The sequence below is a fragment of the Bombus affinis genome, chromosome 7, assembly GCF_024516045.1.
Source record: "Bombus affinis isolate iyBomAffi1 chromosome 7, iyBomAffi1.2, whole genome shotgun sequence".
Classification (NCBI taxonomy): domain Eukaryota; kingdom Metazoa; phylum Arthropoda; class Insecta; order Hymenoptera; family Apidae; genus Bombus; species Bombus affinis.
Genome location: NC_066350.1, coordinates 15,303,464 through 15,324,340, shown reverse-complemented (window position 1 = coordinate 15,324,340; position 20,877 = coordinate 15,303,464). Strand labels below are relative to the sequence as shown.

Sequence of the window (20,877 nt, the reverse complement as noted above, 5' to 3'; positions counted from 1 at the left end):
CTATTTCCAAGCGCCGTCGATGCACGACGCGCGTCGTTTAACGATACCACGCCGCTTTTCATCGTACACCGATCGATCGTTCACCGGCCTTTCTCTATTCTCGCAGTACGGACGATATTCAAATGGAACCTGCAAACGTAGCACGAAACGGACGACTTCGTTCTCAAAACACGATAACTTATCGGAAAAACACCGCTGCCCCATAGATCTTCGAGAAATCTTTTTACAACCATTTGCAGATCTTATTCGAACGTTGAACGATGGTGATCAATGTAGCTGGGATTTGTACTCTTTTAAATTTAATTTCTTACAATATCTTCTCCGAAATCTAGATAATTCGAACGTCCCAACTTTTCTTCCCCTTTATTATTATCGTTTAGCGCGTTAGTGAAATAATAAGGAGAGCAATCGTGTCTCAATTTTCTCTGTATTTGTCCATAAACGTCCATTACCTTAATACTGAAATAAGTGACGCTATCGCGGCGACCGTGACAATACATTTACAATTACGCTATCAATGGTCATCTTTGCGATTCGTTGCTCGTATTTTATTTAACGAAATGTCGTTAAAGATACTCGTATTTCCGCTGTAATCGGTAACCATTGAGAAAGAGAAACGATTGGCTTGAAACGAGAGTAATCTAAAGCGACGCAGTTCGACGTGATAATTAAGGCAAAAGGGAATGGTTTGGTGCTTGACGCCTACTTGGAGTCCCCAACTGTTACCAAGTGTTCGGCACTGTCTCGGGAACTGTTTATTTATCTCGCCCCTTTAACAATACCGCGTTTCCCCCAACGGAAATCGTTCGGAGGTTGAAATCGGCATACCTCGTTGATTACACCGACTTCTCTCTCCGTCTCCCGTCACCCCTCTCGTACTCCGTTTTCATTTGCTCCTTTTGTTTCTCCTTTTCTCATCCCCGGCCGTACGCGTCCTTCCTTCTTTCACACGATGTTTTTCTTTATCTATCAACATTTCCCTCTCGCTTCCACCCGGTGTCTACTCCTACAGCCATAGAACGTCCTCGCCAGTGATGTTTCATTTCGATTTTCCAAAGTTCCCTGCCAGGTGTCAAATGGTCGTCGATTGAATCGGCCTTTTCACCGTCGTTCATCTTTTTCCCTCGGAAACTTCGTTCGGTTCCTTTCGATGGAAAATACGATGGTATTTTTTAATCTCTGCGTCTAGAAGTCGACTTGGACCGACTGCAGGAGACGTTTCGCATACGAAAAGGAAAGCCGGGAAGAGATATATATATATATATCTGTGTGTGTGTGTTTTCTTTTTAAAGAAATAAATCGTAAAAGAAAATAGATCGCAAACGGTTGCAAGAACAGATGCACGTTTACGTCTTTTTAATTACGATGTTTGTGTGAGAAAATCTATACGCCACGGTGGAGTCAGCCACCTTACATAAAGCTGCCTCTTTCTTTGGATTAAATATTCAACAGTTCGTCGAGTCGACCGCTGAAGCTGTTGTTTTTTCGAAGCTTCCCGTACACTACTTGGTTCCAGGAGAGCACAAAGTGCTGCGCAGGCTGGAGATAGCGCACGGACCGAGTTACTCTTCATCCCGTTGTTCGTTGTTTTCTTCCTTTACCTCCTCGTCGTCTCGTCCTTGATATTTCTGACTTCTGTTTACATAACACAAAGCCAGACTGCCAAATGAACCCGTGTGATTTTCTCGATGCAAAGGATTCCCTTGGCAAACTAAGAGCCGGACGGAAGAACAGCGCACCGGGAAAGAAGAAAAAGCCTTTTAATAAATGCAGAAGAAACTATGATAAGCGGGAGGATGACTGTCAGACGTACGCTCGTTCCGCGCGATAATGTCGATACAACCGATTCGATATGCATATTTCAGTCGCAACGAACGACTGCATTTTCTTATTGCGAAAACGGTAGAAAGTTGGCGAGGAATTCACGCGGGAGAGACTTAGAATGCATATATCTCGGATCATGGTGTTTCATAGTTGATTTAAAATCCTATTATTTCGTAAAGTTTGGTGCTTTGTTTCGGTGCAACGTCTCAACAGGGACTGACGGCGACCTGGAGTTTCGAAGCTAGCTAGCAACGCCGTTATACCATGAAAGAGTTGGCATTGTGAAAGTTGCTCGAATGCGAGAATTCGTATGCACAAAATTGACAAATTTCGAACGAGAACATCACGCAGCCTTCCCGTGCGCTATTTTCTATTCTTATTTCAGCCAAACACGTAACGTAAATTTGTCTCGGTTCTCTGGAGACAGTCTCGCTGTTCCAAATATTATCGCCGGGATATCTTCAGATCGTCTTGAAAATTCACGTTCCATATCTTCGTCGTCACTTATGGAACGGTGCGCGTTAAAAGAATGACACGGAAGAAGATTCCTTCTTTATATCTACGATGCTTTTAACCTACTGTATTAGGAACCACGTTTAATACGAAAAATCCGTAAACCGCAAAGCTTATCGTTCAAAAAAGACAAAGACGGGCGATCACGGGCTAACAAACAGTTTCCTTAAAACCTGAAAGAAGGAAACGTTCCGTATAGGAAATGCGAAAAATCGTCGGACAAATGTTAACGAAGGACCGAGATCGAGATACCATATCCGAACAAAGCGAAGCAAAGGCTGTACGATATTAGGGCGGTGAAACGAGAGGGGAGGTAAGAAAACGCTGCAACCAAGTTTTCCAATCTTACAACTCCAAACGAAGCTGAACTCACGGAGTCGAAGCACGCAACACACTACGCCACATAGCGGACAGAGCCTATTCTATTTCCTATCTTATATCCCTGGTATATATATTTAGTATATATATATTTTCCGCGATGGCCGACGGCGTATCCAGCCGATGTCCCATTCAACGTTGCTAAAACGCCAGAGGAGAAGTTTCTCGTCGCCTATCCAACGTTCTCGTCCAAAAATATTTTCGCTGGACCGTCATTTTCTAAGCATTTCGTAACAATACTTTATCGTAACGCTCGGTTTTCTACGATTATTGTTATCATCGTTTCGTCGTTCAACCGGAAGATCCTGTTTTTCCAAACAGGTCTACGGTACAAATACGACAGTGCTGTCGTGTTGGGCAAGTAGATTAGACTTCCTTATCGCGGTAGCTTATAGTAAAACATACCCAACATCGATGTTTGTCAACCATTCGACGATCCTAACTCTTGACGACAGTTTGGGTTATATCACCTAATTGCAGAGTACTTTTTGTTAATCTGTGCTGTATAATTTATCCGTTGGAAACAATTGGATAACGGGATTAAAGGTAAAGCTGAAATTACCTGAAATCTAATACAAATTGTTCTGATCGCTTATGGACTCAGTGTCAGTTATTCCAATTGAGAACAAAAATATTTTCTGAATGTCTAGGTTAACGTTTATTCTTCTTGCTGCAAGATGCATTATCGATGAATCGAAAGTTATAAGAAGATTCAAAAACACTATTAAGAAAACAACGTTCAACGTCCTATCTCCTTAGTAATCCCCAGATTTTGTTGCCATTACATCTCTTACAAAACAATTCCTCGAGATCGTTCGAACACCATAGACACTTTAACTCTGCAAGTTTTCTAGGATAGCAGAAGCTCGAGCCCACTCTCTGAAAGTTTTGAACGGGAAACTTGACCGTTTCCTAGCGAGATCTTCTGTTTCTTCGGAAACGTTCTTTCCACCCCGCCCTCTTCCCTCTTCGTTTTCTTTTTCTCGATACGGAAACATCGTAGAGAAGAGCATTTCACCGCGAGCGTTGTTCGTCTACCGGATAAGAATCGAAGGAACGATAATCCACGCGTGAAATTCACGTCGAACGAAGTTACGAGGAAAAAGCATTTTTGCCCGGGTTGCTATTTTTTTTCCAGCGCTTTGAATCGCGTCAGTGTCATGCTGAAAGGCTGACGGGCGATGGCGGTGCGCCTCTTCAGGGAATCCTCGAACGAATCGCGGCTCGTTCCGCGTTTTCCGACGAGCCGCGTGCACAGCTCGTTCAATAGAATTTCTGCTCTGGGCTTCCTCGTTCGAGTCTTTCGTGTCCCGTCTCTCCGCTGCTTCAGTCTGCTTCAGCAATTACACCGCGTCCTCGTTTATCCGCCGCGACCCGTGCTACGTGTTTGCCACCCCTCGTCGAGCATGCTACCCGGCTATATTATTATCGTTGAGAGGCACGCGAAGACGTCGAAACCGAGGCAGATATCGTTGAAGCTGGCGTGTGTTTTCGGAATTCAGTGTCTAATAAGGCGGAGTTCAAAGCAACCCATGCATACGTTGGAGATCTTTTCAGGCTGTGGAAATTTTTATACACCTCATTCTAGCTCCACTCGTGTGCTTTGTGTTTTTTCATAATCACGTGAAAAGAAATTCAATCATTCAGAGTATTTATTATTATTCCACAGTATCGTTACTCTTATTTTGTTGTATAATTCTCTCTTTTTCCATCTAAATTCGACATGCGGCGCCTAACAGAGAGACATAATTCATTTAACATTTAAAATGCAAAATTCCCCGGTATTTTTCTTCTCGAGAGAACACCGATGCATTTTTCTTTCTTTAACGCACGTTTAAACGCTAAGTGTTTGTTATATTTCTTCGCTGCAGGAGAGTTTATACTTGCCGCCGAATAAAGCCGCTATCCCTTTGGCACGTGCATTCTCCTCTACTCCTTTGAAACGATACTTCTCTCTTCCGTTTCTGTCGGGTCGCTTCCTTGTCGATTCGATCCTCCTCGCGATCGTTGCCTTTAGTACAGTCTCTCTCTCTCTCTCTCTTCCTCTTTGTTTCTTCCTCGAAAGCACCCAACTTCAACAGGACCACCGTAGCAGGTAGTAGCAGCAGTTACGTTGCTTGGCACCAAACTGCATCAGCAAGCGAACGGGCCGGAGAATTGGCGGAGGGAAGTCAGATAAGAGAATCGCCACTTACCGGAAGAAAAATGTACCCACCTGATTAAGGAGATCGCACAAACACGAGGCGAGAGAGATCCTCTCCCTTCAACCAGTCAAAGATATTCTCGAGTTAGCCGTCGTAACTCGCTGTCGCAAAGATTGGAAAAATCTGAGCAATTTAGCTCCGCCTAGGTTTGATCTGTGTCGAGAATTTTTATAAAAATAAATGTTTTTATTTACACGTTTCATACGTTTATGCAGAATTTGAAAATGCAAAAATATTTATACGATATGCAAAAGAAGAAAGAGGATACAACACACACGTATGTAAAATATTCAGGGTCCAGTACTGAAACGAATTCATATTTAACTTTTATCACTTTAGTAATGTTAAAGTTGTGAGCTTCCATTGGCATCTGCAGTCTAATTATTATAATTCGAGGAATTTTTGTTTACATTGTTGATGCTATTTGTTAATATGTCTTTAGTTGGTGGAACTAAAATCCTCATTTGACAGGAGAAATATTCTTTGCTTTATTCTTTAAGCAACGCATACGTAGGAAAAGCACAAAGTATACAAAGTTTTATGCGCAATTTTTATTCAAAGCAATTTTTCCATTCGAATATGAACTCACGCTTCTACACGCAGTCCCGGGTGTTAACGCGTGGTACTAATTTTACACTGTCCATCAAATAGGCAGAATCAATCGGGATTTTAACTAAAATTTAGAGAATCGCGATAAGATTACGGAAATGCAGCATCGACTGTTTCTTTGGCTGGCGCCCCGTGTCCTGCTTTTTAATGTTTCCTTCCGTTGTTCCGAAATAAAATCCGGGTCGAGGTAACAGCGAGTGTAACCGAGTAATGGGACAGATAGCTTCGAGAGATCCGCGAAGTTGGCCCATCTCGACCGGTCACGAGTTTCTTTTATCGACACGACGGACAGCAGAATATTCACTGCCTTTGGATGGGCACATCACGCTGCCTGCTCTCTTTAATTCTCCGTTTCCCTCTTCCTTTATTCGCGCCTTTCTCCACCCTGTTCGTTGTTGAACGGAATTAACTGACACGGAACGAGTAACTTCAGGGATGAATCAAGCGCGTGAGGAGCATAAATTAACTGACGGGGATCGCGGTGAACGAGTTTAACTAGTTCCAAACACTTTTTGCCACACGGTGTTACGTCGAATACTCGTGGTTGTCCGTGACCGCAACTCGTGTCTCCTTGACACGGTTGTAGGAAAGTGGAAGAATAAATTGATGGCGTCTGTGTATTTTAAATGAGACAAAATGTCTTGTTTTCGCCGAGAGATCAGCCGTGGTTAGCGTTATCGGATGGAATCGTCCGAATCTCTGCGTGCTTGAATCGTTTCATTATTTGTTAAGTATTAATTTCGATTCGACGAATTCAAATTTCGAAAGCGAGTCGACGTTCCCTTTTCCTATCGTTAATATTCTTCGTTCATTTGAAATTTAAATATTATTTTCCTAAACTCTTGCGTTGAAATTCGCGTTATTCGAGAAAGAGTAGTTTAAATGTTCATCGATTGGATCGTTCTCGGTAGAACCAGAATATTATCAAGTTATTCGACCATCAAAGTAAAAACACCACCTCTTTCCGGTACGAAAACTTTCGCCACAAAGATCAGATGGCTCGCGGCAAAAGGAACATCGTTACGAACGATTTGTCGTAATGAAATGATCGAGGGACACGGAACAATCAGAGGAAGAAGAAGCGCAACTATCGTTGATCAAAGCTCGAATGCAAGTCCTCAAAGAGCAGTCCGTGGCTTGGTGTGTCTCTTATAGAGCTTTCGCCCAGAATCTCCTTCTTTCTCGTGCCACGAACGGAAAATAAGCACCGGGAATCGGTGATTGAGCTACGAATCCGATCCGGATCAAAAGAAAATGAAGTTCCTGTGATTCCGTTAGAAACAGAGCGAGTGTAATTACATCGAATAAAAAGGGGGATTGTTTCGAAAGATCGTGCGTTAGCATTTCCTTCGAAGCATACCGTGAAAATATCGGGACGATCGCGGTTTCGATACACGTCACCAGTTTCGGAAGGAAACCAATAATTTTCCATTATTATTGGAACAAGAAGGAAATCGCGACGGATACGGTCGTTTCGAATCGAAGTTTTGAAACAAATAACGCGAAGTTCGCGAACGATTTAGAGGCTGTTTGGGAATTTATGAAGCTCGTAAGGCAGACTGATGAAATTCATGAAGGAGAACACGGCTACTTCGGGGCGCGGCGCTAGTGAAATTCCTTGCGAAGCATACTCAATCTCCAATTCATTTCGCTGTAAGTTCATCCAGCTGGCAGAGTTTCAGATCCGCAGATCAAATACGGTCAGGTTTCCCTTGCTCTATATTTTCGATGGCCGCGTGCCTTGCCACGTTATTATGAATCTATCGTTGCCGATATTCTTTCGTCATTATTTTCAACGTCGACGTTCTTCTCTCTCTTAATACGTTTCTTTTCTTTTTCCTTCGATTCTTTTATATTTCGCCTTGCTTCAAAATATTTCTCCGCTCGCATTTCTTATTTCGTCGATCGATGATCGTCGTGGATCTTTGGCAGGCAAACGTTACGTCGAACGGAAAGCGATACCAGCGCGCTACTCGCTTCTGAAGACCGTCGACGATATCGTGTTGGATAAATTTCAAAATTCATGAAAAAAATGAAGATTCACTAGCAAGAGAAATTGCTGGCCCGTGTTATCCAATTTCATGCTTCGCAACTATTCTAAACGCGGAGTTAACGCATAGCTGTTACACATAGTTTTATTACACGCGCATCAGTCCATTTATCGTGCAACAATGCTGGATACAGCGAGGGAAACTTTTATCGAAGTATGCTTCGAAAGCATTCTAATTCCGGCCAGGTATGTACGATCGCTCAGGGGTGTACTGAATTGACTATTAGAATCAACTACTACTCCAAAATTACGTGCAATTTTGACTTCCTATTCTCCGCAGGGACGTCTATTCTCTGGAAGCGCACAAATCAGATATGGTATATACGTATGTTTAGAGTGTATTCTTCATTATGTACCTACGTTTCCCCGAAAAGCTATCCGAACTTTCATCGATGAATCTTAACGGCAGGCAAAATCTGACGCTGGTTTAGAATTTCGTTGATTTATACCGCGTTTCGAGTACAAAATGGAAATTTCTTTCGCTCTAAGCAAGATATTTATTCTCGCGACATAGCAAAAAGAAACGGCCGTATAATAACCAACTCGTGGCATTCGATACACGTGTTAGAGAATCCATGGTTCCTACCTCAAGGACTGCAATCTCTATTAAAACAGGACATTTCGTTGCTCCGCTACTCGAAGCTTCTAAAAAGCCCTCTACAAACTCTATTATATCCAGCGTCATATAGTAATCCAAGAACAAAACAGGAGCACCAAGTTTCCGCCTGTTCCAAGGATTCCGCTCCTATCAGCCTTACCCAATGCTACTATCCTGATCATACAATTTCCCAGATCGAGTTAGATATTTATTTTGCAGCAGCCATTAGTTCGAGATTGTTAAGGATCGTTTCTTCGTTTCAGCTACCGAAGAAACGAACCACTGCATTATTTAGCCTCTCGTTCTCTTCAATTCCTCTCGCTCTCTACGACCACCCAGCCATTCTCCGCCTTAACCATGCTTTATTCATTATAAAATTACATTTTTACAAGAATCTGTTCGCTGCAAGTGGAAGATTAACAACCTCGCCGGATCGATTCGAAATAATCGAAGAAATTCGGCGGCGAAAGAGTTACAGAGAGAACCGGAGCGCAGCAATAACGTGGAACTTGGAACGCGCAATAAGTTCGGCGATTGTGTCTATGCGGGTCGGGCCGCCAGAGGAAATTAAAACTTGTGCAATTCGGCAGGATCCCTGGACGGTTCTGGCCAGGTTTATCAGCCGCGGGCTCGGTGTTTCCCAATGAAACAAAGGGTCGGAGCGAGAGATAGCGAAGCTGGAGAGAGAATACGCGATATAGGCCATAGGACGACAAAGGCAACGAACAGGGAATAAACACGCGAACCTGCGCGCTGAGTGAAAAAGAGCAAGCAGCAGAACCGGAAGAAAGAGACGGAGCGGCGAAGAGACGCGTAAAGGTGCATATGTCGGGCGAAAGAGGGAAACAGTTTATTCTAGCTGGCAAATAATAAGCGAGGTGGGAAGAAGAGGCCTAGCCAAGCCGAGCGAGTATTCTCCAGGGTAATTTTAATTCTCGACCAAGCTGCCTGCGGCTGTATTCATATCACCGGCATCACTCTCGGCGAAGCTGTAGTTTTGATCATGCAACATCGTCGATGAGCGAAAAATACGACGACCACAACCGCAGCCACGTTCCCGAGAGGTTGGTTCATTAGTGTGCCTGTTTACAAGACTTCGGATGATGTGCCACGACTATACTCGATTTCTCAATCTAACGACCTGATTTTTCAAGCTTGTACTTCTTCCGTCGCTTTTTATTCGACGGATTCGTATGCTTGCGTTGCGGAATAAAGGGCCTTCGTTGTTAGCCGCGATTCGCAGAAACTGTACAAGTCACGGGGACGGCTGATGTTGCTAATTGGTCGTGTAACTTTTTCATTGTACCAAGTTCACTTCCCAGCATAGTACACTCTCGTTGGATTCATCGTTTAACCATGGAGATTCAACTGCGTGATAAACGCCGATCGAGAGATTTCCTTTATTTAGATAGAATCGTCAAAAAATCGTAAATCGTTGTAGGAACAATGCCTCGAAATCAGGACGCGGATCGGACTACGTCTCAATTTCTTCGAGGGAGAAAGAATTTCACCAGAGACCGCAAGCATTCGGTGCATGAAGAAACCCCAGGCAACGGAACGAGGGATAGGAAGGGTGGAACAGCGATGGAGAGAGAGAGAAGGTCAGAGACGAATAAAAGATGAAGGAGAGACGACGAACCGTTGCAGTTGGCAGAGAGGCGAAGGATCGCGCGAACGTTTTACGCTCGTGGCGCGTAAAAAAAGAAAAACGTGGTTGGTCTCGGACGGCGACTCGTAATCCGTGAAAACCGTAAGACGATGTGGTAAAACGAGAAATTTTTGTTGTTCTGCCGGCTGGACATAACCGTACTTACGCGGATATGAATTAGGATAGGACAGAGCCCACACAAAAGCAGAGGCGCTTGCGCTAAAAGCGACTAACAGAGGGGTTGGCGGCCCCGGTGGTGGCGGCGGTTGTCGAAAGAGGGGTAGAAGCTCCGCTGAGCAAGGCCAAACTGTCAGGGTGGGGATATTGGAAGCTTCTGCGGGAAACGGAGAATTTGCGAGAGTCAGTGCAATTCGCGACGCGACGCCCTTCGTTCCCACGACCCGCGCTTAAAGGTGGATCGCAAGGGACCACGAGTGACACTGCTCGAACTGAGCTCGATCGGATTGCTGGCATTCACATGTCGGGAACGTGCAACGTTTCTAGAGCTCGTTCGAGTGTACGACAATAGGCAAGGAAGTAAAAATAAAGAACTTCTTTGAGACTTTGTTCACGTGCAAAGATCGCGTTGTTCGTTGTCAGTGAAATATTGCAAAGAAAACGGCTGAACCTGGCGTGAGTCGTTTCATGATAGATTCTTCTATGTGTTTTTAGCTGATTTTTTATTGACAAATGATTGGAGTATTCGTGAAATAAATCGTAAGATTATAATCTTGATAAACGATACGAAATTTCTGGTCGGGTATTAAAGGGTATGATCTCGCGGACATAAGTCGATGGTTCACCGGCGTTTCGTTCGTGAGGGAAAATGTGTCGAGTCGTTTTCGATAGAAAGCGTGCATGGTCGATGGAATAATAAAAAGGAGAAAAAAGATAACGTTTCACAGCGGTTAGATTAGCCACGTTAATTTCTGGTTCGCACCGATCCGTCTGTTCAACGAATTGCTCGATACACAAACGGCGACCGTTAGATTTTTGTAATCACGTGAATCTTCGTATGGTGTGCCACTGTATCTTCTGTTCCGCCAGCGAGTGCTGGGAAAATTGAAAATTATGCAAACATAATTTTCATCGTGGCGCTCAGTTTCATCCACGCTCACGCCAGAGGCATACATCGTGCGTGTATTATTCTGCAAAGTTCATTGTCATCGGAGAAGCGCACCGGCGTAGTTTAAGTAAATTTTTCAGCTATATATTCTTCCCCGTTATTGCCGATTTTTCTTCCCATTTTCGTTTCTTACTTTTCTCTTAAACGTTAATATTTCGGGCTTCGATAGAACTTTGCATGTTTTAATAATTTAGTCTCCACAACTTCATACCTTATTGTGAATATTTCATCTTTGCTTCTGTATATCTCCTCTGTCCCTATAGTTTACTTTGCTTTCTCCGTTTTATCGAATCACGTAGTTACATTTCCTTCTCGAACACGACGCTTTCTTCTCGCAACTTTTCTTTATCCTTCCCATCATCCGTTGACGCAAGTTCGCCTTCAAAATTTCATCGGAAGCTCAATTTCTCGCCAGCAATAATAATAACTGGAAGCTTTCGGGGTGATTACGAGCGTACGAAGTTGGAGACCGAATCGAAAGTTGCTTCTTGCCCCTCCCCTCCAACCCTCCAAAGCGTTTCTCGAACGTGTTGTCGGTAGTCGACCGCGAGCAGGGTCGAAGCAATTACGTGTTGGCTCTCGAGTGTTTCGCTCATAATATTTATTTGGAAGCCCGGCGAACGGTTCGTGGATTTGCCGGTCCGCGGCACGCATAATCGCGCGGCCTGAAAATCTGTGCCGTTAAATGATTTTTAATCGCGGCCCATTAAATGGAGTGCATCAAAATTACATGAATATTTACGCCGTGGCGCTCGACGAAATTGCGTTTTAAGCGATCCACCGGCACCGTCCTGCGAAAATTGCATATTAAACGTCCGGCCCGTTATAATGTAAACTGATTTGCGTAAGTAAGTCGTGTAACGATCGATTAATTAACAGTAACGGCGAAAGTGCGCGCAACGTGTTCGCGATTGCGATTTTTGTTCGACGAATCGGACGTTCGTTTCGATAAGCTCGTTACGTTTACGGCCGCGAAAATCGTACTAATCGGAGAGGAAAAGTTCGAAGAAAGCTTTCAAACGTTCGACCAACGACATTTTTTCATCGGTCGATCCACGCACGCGCGTATGTGGCGTTATTAACGTGTGTCTCGTTGAAGCTGTGTCGCATGAATATGAATCGTCGCAACGTTAATGCAACGCCACTGGGAACGTACGTTTCCCGAATGTCGCCGCGGTGATTACATAATTTATGACGAGACCACGGCTGCATCACGTGGCCACCAGACGACTTGGACCAACAAAAAATAGGTCGGTGAGTAGTTCGTTGATTTTTGTCCTTATTAACATTTTACATGATCGAAAGAGGATTGTCCGTTTGGTTGATCGAATGATTGGCAAATATTGATATATTCGATCGTTCAAACTGGCTAGCACTTTTTACGCAGCGACAAAAAGGACCCGAATTCGCGTATCTCGGATTATGCGGTATTTATTCACTGTCCTCGTTAGCGATTGCAAACAGACGTATCGCCAAAACATCATTTGCCATCGTTTGTGGTGTTATAAAAATGGGAAGAATTGCTTTGTTCGTGTCGCGTTGAAGCGCGGTAGATACAATGTGTTTTGGTATAAAAAGTGAACAATAATTTATGTCTATCTTACTTATAACATCGAACGACAGTAGTGGCATAAAAATACAAAGAGCAACAATTATCTAAAGATATTTGCTTATTACGATCGATCGATCGTCTTGATACATTCATTACAGATGCTTCGTATTATTACGTAGTTCTAAGATATATGTGTATGACATTCGTTTAAATACAAATACACATTATATTCATATATTCTTTCATACATATGTAACATTTCACCATACACTAATGCTATAAAGTAAACTATCTGGTACCGTAGTATAGACGTATGTATGAAAATATAAACATATACAAAAACACCTGACACTGATAAGATCGCTGTTCGTTTACCAACAGCTACGTAGAACTACGAAGCATCGTATAACTTTACTCAATAAACACGGTCCTTCCGGTTTTGCTCCTCGTAACTCTGTAAAAAATTATTTTCGGATGTAGGATCACGCGAAACTTTTTCACCTATATTTTACTTTCGTACTACGTTGTACTGTTCTGGCCTCGATTTATCGGGGCACCCCGTAGAGTTTCACGAAACACCTAGCATTCCATGAAAATTATAGGCAATAAAAATCCAATCCGCAACAAATTTGTAAAATCTGTTTTGTTTCAACCTATCGAGGTTAAATGGAGCTCATATTTCAACCCATTAGAAAAACGTCGCGTCGCAGGTACAGCGAATTATCTGCAAAATTGCAACGAATCCTCATCGGACGATTATCCTTGCAGCTTCTTAACGAAACATTTCACGAGCAAACGTTCGTTTAAAAGTTCACCGTACGGATAATCGAAATTCGAAAGTTCTACGCAGCATAAGTCGATCTGTTTTTTTCGACGTAAAGATGATTGGAAACATAGAACGAGACAGCGGCAACGAAGAACGAAATTGATGGGGAAAAGAAACGGATAACCTGGATCTTCATCCGGTCTCGTTCCGATAATAATCTTTTGCGTTGATCCGATTAGTCCGATCAATGCCACTCGACTCTCGGCTGCTACGGAGTCAAGGTTCGATCGTTAATTACATTGGCTGGCCAAGTTGGATGTGAATAATCTCGTGGCTTCTCGTCCAACTCATATCCGGTTGATTGACAATCACTTTGGAAAAGTGTTCTTTCGCTCGTTTTCCAAGCGGAGAACTGACAGTTTCACGCCAAAACGGTATAACGAATCACGATGCAAACACACACGAATTGATATTTCTCGCTGTTATCGTTCCGCCGACTCGTTCGATACGTGATTTCGCGTCGTTATTTCTTCCGAGCAAAAGCCGTAAAATTGTTCAAGGCCATAGAGCTCGTTCACCGCGGAAACGCTGTTTTCGAAACGCGCTCCACGAAGTTCGTTAACCAAGCGTATGGTGATTTATGCTCATTAGTTTTTTCTTTGTTGAATCGCAGGTAGAAGATCGGGAAAGTTAAAAGAAGTTTTTTGCGGGGCTTGACAGCGTTACGATGGAACGGGTGGAAGCTGGGTTGGTTCGAGGCATCGTTGAAAAAGCGATCGTGAATCGCTTCGTTCCTTGGCAACGTTGAAACCGGGATAGAAATATCGCTGGAAAAGTTTGCACAGGATTATAGAGTAGCATTGTTATTGATGAAAAACAGTTGAAATTGATCGTAAAAATTTCGCGCTCGTTTGTACGCTGGATTACAAGCGTTTAAAGGGATTTCAAGAGTAATAAAAACCGTCCACCCTGTAAATCGCTACGATGTGACTCTCTGTTGGAGCAATTTTCACGAATTCGTATTATTGTTATTATACCGATTTGATCCACCGCGACCGAAACAAAATGATATTTTTACAATAATGTTTTTTTTTCTAATGCCGAGGGCATGAAAAGGGTTCCTGTAGAGAATAAAAAGTCCGCAGGTACAATTTTTCGTTCGAACTGATGCAGTTACTTCGTTAAATTAAATAGTTTGCGAGACTTTCTTCTATCAAAAATAGGAAAATGGAATATAATGAGCAACATTTGCTCAATTAGAAGGCGGAAGAATCGACTGAACTAGCGAAAGGGAAAAAGGTCTGGTGTCAAACACGTTTGAACTTCAACCAACTACGTTTGAACTGTATATAGCTGTTTTGAAAGCTGCTTCAAACAATTTCTCGAGACTCTAGTAAACTTAAAGACACACATAAGAGCAACTTCGTGTTTGTCACTTTGCCATAAGAAAACCTTACACGACAGAATATCGGAGCATAGGCTAGTCGATAGATATCTTCTATCGCATAATTAAATTATTATAAAAAGATTTTTAGTCTATACGAAAGTTCTTAAAGTTAAATTTTCCCCTGTACATACACGCTCTTCTGTACACGAGTCACTTAGCTTCACGGCACCTCTAACGCTATTCTAAAATTCTTTTAAAACGCAGTAACATAATTTTTCGTTAAACTTTTTTCCGATAATCAGAACACGCTGTATGCAAAGCGGGACATTGTCTGGCAAATATGTTAATGCAAGATCGGCGATGCGCGAAACATTTGAAAATAGAAGAAAAATTAGGCGGAATTCCGTCGCGTACGTCGATCATAAGCTTTTAAGCCCAGCCTAAACGACGAGCGTAAACGCAGTTTATACAGTTGCACGGTTGATGCTCCGATCCGTGCAATTCCGCGTGTTAATCGGGCCCCGGTACAGCCAGCTCGCTTTTATCCCGTACGATAACGGGAAATTAGCTGCGAAACACGGCGATATAGCCGGTGTAATTGGGTGCATCGATTAAAAACCGTCGGAAAAACGTCGCGCTTCTGCCCATTTTTCCCTCCCCTCGTCTCTCACACACGTCCGTTCTAGGCGTGATGAACGCGACTAGATGAGACATCGATTCGATGCTTTAGTGCGAACTCCGGGGACGCATTAGCCGGCCTCGACGTTCGGGACCAATCGCGAATCAATAGCCGGTCGAAACGATAGTTTAGAGACACACGGTTGCGGATTCGACCGAAATATCACGGCTGTTACGGGCAAAGAATTGCTGAAGGATCGTTTGATTTACTTTGGATGGGCAATTGCAACGCGACATTCTATTACTAAAATTCCGATAGCTATTCATTCAGCTGTTTTTTTTTTTTATAGTTAGCTTCGAGATTGAAATAGATAGTAGGCATTTAACAATAGATAGTTATCGTAGTATCATTCTGAATAACTCTGTGAATTCGGTAATTTTACTGTATATATTCAAGACAGTGAAATAAATACATTATAATACTAATTTTTACGATTACTTGTAACTAATATTTTCCAAAGTTTAAGCTACAAATACTACGAGATGTTTATAAATACAAATACCGTATACTTCTTAATTAGACTCATTCAAAGTTTCCCAATAACGCTACACTGCGACACGACAGAGTCTGAGTGACATGTACGTGGCTCGACGAGCACACACGTGCATCGGAGACACGTAAGAGCAAGGGTGTGGCACACCTGCACGCAATATGAAACACAGTAATTCTCCGTGTTCATCTGCGTACACCATAACTGTGGTCAATTCGCCACAGTAAACGGCGACCGAGTTTCACCACGTCCTGGCAACTTCCTATCCATAACACTTCCGAGAACGTCCACACGTGTCGCGAACTTTCGACCGTCGTCATCGTCGTCCCATTCGAAACCATCGCGATTTTCTGCTAATCGTTATTACCTGCAGGTTCACCTTCGACCGTAATTCCAACCCTTTGGATGAAAACGTTTGCCACGTCCATGTAGCCAGGTTTTCAACTGAAACAGTTAAAACCCCACCGTGTGCTAAAACATCACAGAACCGATCATTATTCTCTCCATGACACACTTTACACTTTCGATTTTATCGAACGGATTAATTTCCAACTGCAGCAAGTCAAATATTGAATCGACACAGACGTGTCAATGGCGTTTCGCTATAAATACTAATTAAAAGGTAATTTCTGCAAAGTTGATTCTTCCCGAGAGAACGTTTGTTAATTTACCAGAGTTTCAAACGCGAGAATTTTCGTCCGATTCTTCACGCTTTTGGAATCGGGTCAAATCTTGGAAAAAGTGACAGATCTATTTTCCATACGTAGAAGGCGCCGTGACAGAGCATACGGATGAAAATCTGCGATTTTTCGATCGTTGGGAAAAAATTTGCTTCATCGGGTGATTCAATCCAATCGATCTTACGAAAAGGCTCATTCCCCTTTTTACAGCTTTCCATCGTATCACTATTGAATATCATTGAACGTTACGAGCGACGTTCTACTCTCTTCAACGATGGAACGGTTCCCTTTTTTTCGTTTAGAGTCTGGAAGCAACGTGAGAGTCGGATTTGTAGAATTTCTAAACGGTCTCGCGCACCTATGTACGCGTTCTGCTTAGTCTCGTGTGTCCTCTAGCTGCCTTGCTTTTAATTAACGACACGCCGCTAGTTCCCGTAACACGATTTCGACGTTGCAAGCCTTTACAAAATAACCGTAAACTGACTAGGAAAGCTAGTACGATATTCCAAAGTTACGTACTCGCCACCGTGACGTAAAAAACGAAAATTAAAAAACAAAAACATAGAAAATGAAAGGAACTCCAAATACGTGTTTTACACGAACGAATTTAAATAAGAATGGATTTTTAAGTTTTGTATGATCGACATAGTTTTAAAATATGAAACGAATTTTACGAGAATGGAGTTACAATCTGTGAAAATGAAAAACTGCGAAGATATTGTTTCCTGAAATTGAACGAAGATAAAAGAGCATTCGTCTGTCGAGTATTATCCTGAATAAAAGAATCGAAGTGGAAAAGCTGCATGCTATCGCAGGTAGGATTAATCGTTGTTAGTGATATACGTACTCGTCGATATTTCGATCATGTACGATGCGCTTTACGGCCGCCTGACGCATACAGTAAACGTTTATCCACGAAGCAAGGCGCATACTTTGTAACAGCTGTCGACTGGGACAAGCGTTTGCGAAGAGCACGCAAATAACGGCGGCTTTTCACTCACGGCAGAAAGCTCGATTATGCGCTCTTTTATGATGGAAGTCACTGGGTGAAAGTCAAAGGGCTCTCAATAATTTCGCAAACGGAAGCTAGGAAACGCCGTTTACCACAGAAACCAATAGTGACCGATACACGGAGATCGTTACATGAAGCGTTGTTAAACACTTTTATTCGCTTGTGAAATCGTCATTGTTAATAAAAGGATTTCGTGACTTTATAGAGATTTCAAGGTAAAAGTTAGTAGCACGACGGCAGTATGAAACGTAGTTTCTTGTTAAACTTAGCTTGTTTGAATTTAACAGGCCATTCGAGGCTGTCCGTTGTTACACGCTTCACTTACAAAACGTACGCGGGGATTTAATTGCCAAGTAATCCGGCGGTTTGACGGATTAACGAGGATTTGCGGTGGAAAACAAAGGAAACCCCTGCTACGATTTCTGTAATCGGACAAGCCGGCTTCACGTATCAGACAGCCACTGACGCAAATTTGCTCATTACTTTGTAACAACGTCAAATTCGATGATTACTCTTCTATATTTACGTTCGTCGATATCGAAATGATTGCAGCGATTGAAGTGATACATCATTTTCCTGTATTTTTGCTTGTTATCATTCGGGATGTACCTTCCTATATAGTTATGTATATATATATATTCCGTTTTATTTGTTTCGAATAATAATTTTTAACAATTCGTTATGGAAACACGTGTTTTACAAAAATATTTCGTGTTCTTCAAAATTTAAACAATTTAGTAATTACACAAATTTAAAATCATTTCACGCGAGATAATAGTCGAAGCCGAAGTGGACACTTTAACGTTCTTTCTTATTATTATTCTTATTATTAGTGTAACTAAATCACCGTAATCGTAGAACGAAACGTTCAATTACGCTTTCGTGCCTTGATCGTTACAAGGTGTTCGAGTAGAAAGCAAAAAGATCCCCCGTTGACTTCCGTCACTCGACGCCGGTTGGAGGTGCGCCAACTTGTACGTCAATTAATATACCTTAAGCCGAAGTGCCGCGACGAAGCTGTCAGTGAAGTTAATCCTACTTGGAAGGATAAATATATATACGATGTTTGCCACGTTCGTGGTCGGTAATATTTTAATCTGTCCCTGTTTTATATCGATAATGACGCGTCAGAACGAACAACGTTATTTTATTACCGATGCAAAAATACGATCGTCGATATTCGACGAGGGGGAATATTGTTTCGAAATCGGTCATGGGTAATTGAAGTGAATGATTTTTCTTTTGTTTGAATAACGAACTATCGTTCACGGTTTTAAACTCGCAACGACCAAGTACAGTCTATACGCGTCGTCGGCTTAACGAGGCAATTTTGCAACGAATATTGCTGCATCCTTGTTATCAGATTTTATTCTTCATTTCTACTTTTCGTCCAATTACCCTTCCATCTTGCAACGTAAAAACAGCGTGACTTTATAGCTTTCGTGCGTTGAAATATTTGCAGAATCGTTATTTACAATTTAATAAAACGTCGCATGAAAAAATTTGTGTCTGTATAGTTTCGAGTAATATAGGGATTTAACTTTAAAAAATGTATTTCATCGAAGCGTCGTTTACATCGATTCAAAGTGCAGCATTTTCGTTGCCTTAGTAAGTCAACGGGATGAAGAGGAGAAGCAGGGAGAAAGTTGTAATCTGCCGAATATTGATCAGATTTCTAAGCTGCTTCTAATCGTAAACATAAATTTAGAAATTGCAAATTTGTAAGTGTAAATACGAAATTTAATATAAAGCGAACATTACTTGGGCTCTATTTTTCGTTGTAAAATCTCAAATTCACTTTATTCGTGTATCACTGCCGAAATTTATCATTTGTATGGGTCCAGTTTCTATAGCACGGTTCACTGTGCGCAGCTTCGGTTTATTGATGGATAACATAAGAGTCGTGGATAGCTCGTCAAAAGGAAGCACGAACATGGCATATCGATTGACAAAAGTACACTTTCACCGCGAAACAACAGGCTGTGATGTGGCAGCGGCGTGACAACCGCGCGTTAAGCCTGAACAGGAACCACTTTGTGAATATCAATGCGACCAAGAGTGTACACTCGGCGGACTACTTTTGCGGAAGTACAGTCGGCTAGGTAACCGCCTATTGGATCCCTGTTCATGTCACTGAGGCTGTAACCAGCCGGGCCACCCTTTGTGATTGACGACCATGCGGTTTAATACTCGCGTCCATCCACGTCAATTAAAGTTTAGAGGGATCGAACAGGCAACCCATAACATAATCTAGAATATGATCGGTTGGGCCAAAGAATAAAGGCTTGTCCCGTGATACAAGTTAATGGGACACGAATTAACGATAATCACGGAGAAAAATACCGATACAAACTGGATATTGTACGGGTTGAAAATTGAAATGTAATAACGTGGTACATAGAAACTTCGTCCATATACATTTTAGCTGGATGCGAAAATTGAAAAATGAAGAAATTCAAAGATTTTGTTACGGCAAGTTTTTCTAAAGAATTCGAGCAAAGTTTCGCCTTGTACGCGCGGACGGTTTCATATTATTAAACGGCGCACAAACAGCGTGATTCATGTTTACCCGTGGTACGCAATAAAGTTTCTCGTACTGAGAAAACTATGCTGCTACGCATGAAAAAATAATATTTCTCCGTTTGTAAAGCCCATTCATTTGGCTGGCGAGTATTCAAGTTAATTAAAGATCAACAAACGATTGGTTTCGCGAGAAGTTCAAAGATAGAATCATCCGAGTTGATTAAACCCATCTGATGAGTTCGATATTGCGTTCAGTTTGTCTAACCGTCATTCAATTTCATGTGGAATAACGAACTTTCTTTCCGGTTTTTTCCGATTCCTGTAATATTCGATCATTAACGCTTAAGTAGATACGGCAGTGTTTGGTCAGACAGCGCGTTCTATTCAGTGGAACAAGGACACCGCGAGTCGCGAGAAACAGATTCGCTCAGGAAAATACCAGCATTTGTGTGTCACTTTTGATTACGCAACTATACTACAGTCGAGTAATACGGCGTTATAGCAATCTCGCAGTGATAACACTGTATGATTTGGTAGTTTTATCTTTACAAATATAATGTACGCAAGTATGCGATAAATGCGAATTGATAAATCAGCCAATGACGCGTAGAACATAAGTTCGCCAACGTAAAATCGTTTTGCGATGCAATGTAAAAAAAAATCGTAAAACGATTTTACATTGTGGCGTCGTTCGTTTTTATCGAACCTTAAGCGTCACATCGATGTAACGTAACGACCGCCCTTTGAATATTGTTGATATTCGTCGTTGGGTATCGCCACCAATTCGATCATGACTTTTTAGTCGTAACCACATTGCGACTACCGGTCCTCGGATAAG

The 20,877-nt window shown here is 42.2% G+C and overlaps 1 protein-coding gene across 13 annotated transcripts in view; it reads left to right on the top strand.

Annotated features, from left to right (window-relative positions):
- The first annotated feature begins 10,169 nt into the window (after window positions 1-10,169).
- The window catches only part of LOC126918437 (uncharacterized), a 266,330-nt gene continuing 255,622 nt past the window's right edge, over window positions 10,170-20,877 (top strand). For 5 of the 13 annotated variants that reach the window (XM_050726330.1, XM_050726328.1, XM_050726325.1 and 2 more), the window contains exon 1: window positions 10,170-11,017. The gene's annotated coding sequence lies outside the window, so the exon portion shown is untranslated. Of the gene's footprint in view, window positions 11,018-11,385; window positions 12,205-20,877 lie in introns of those variants that run through there. The other 8 variants (XM_050726332.1, XM_050726331.1, XM_050726329.1 and 5 more) reach the window with 4 other exon arrangements.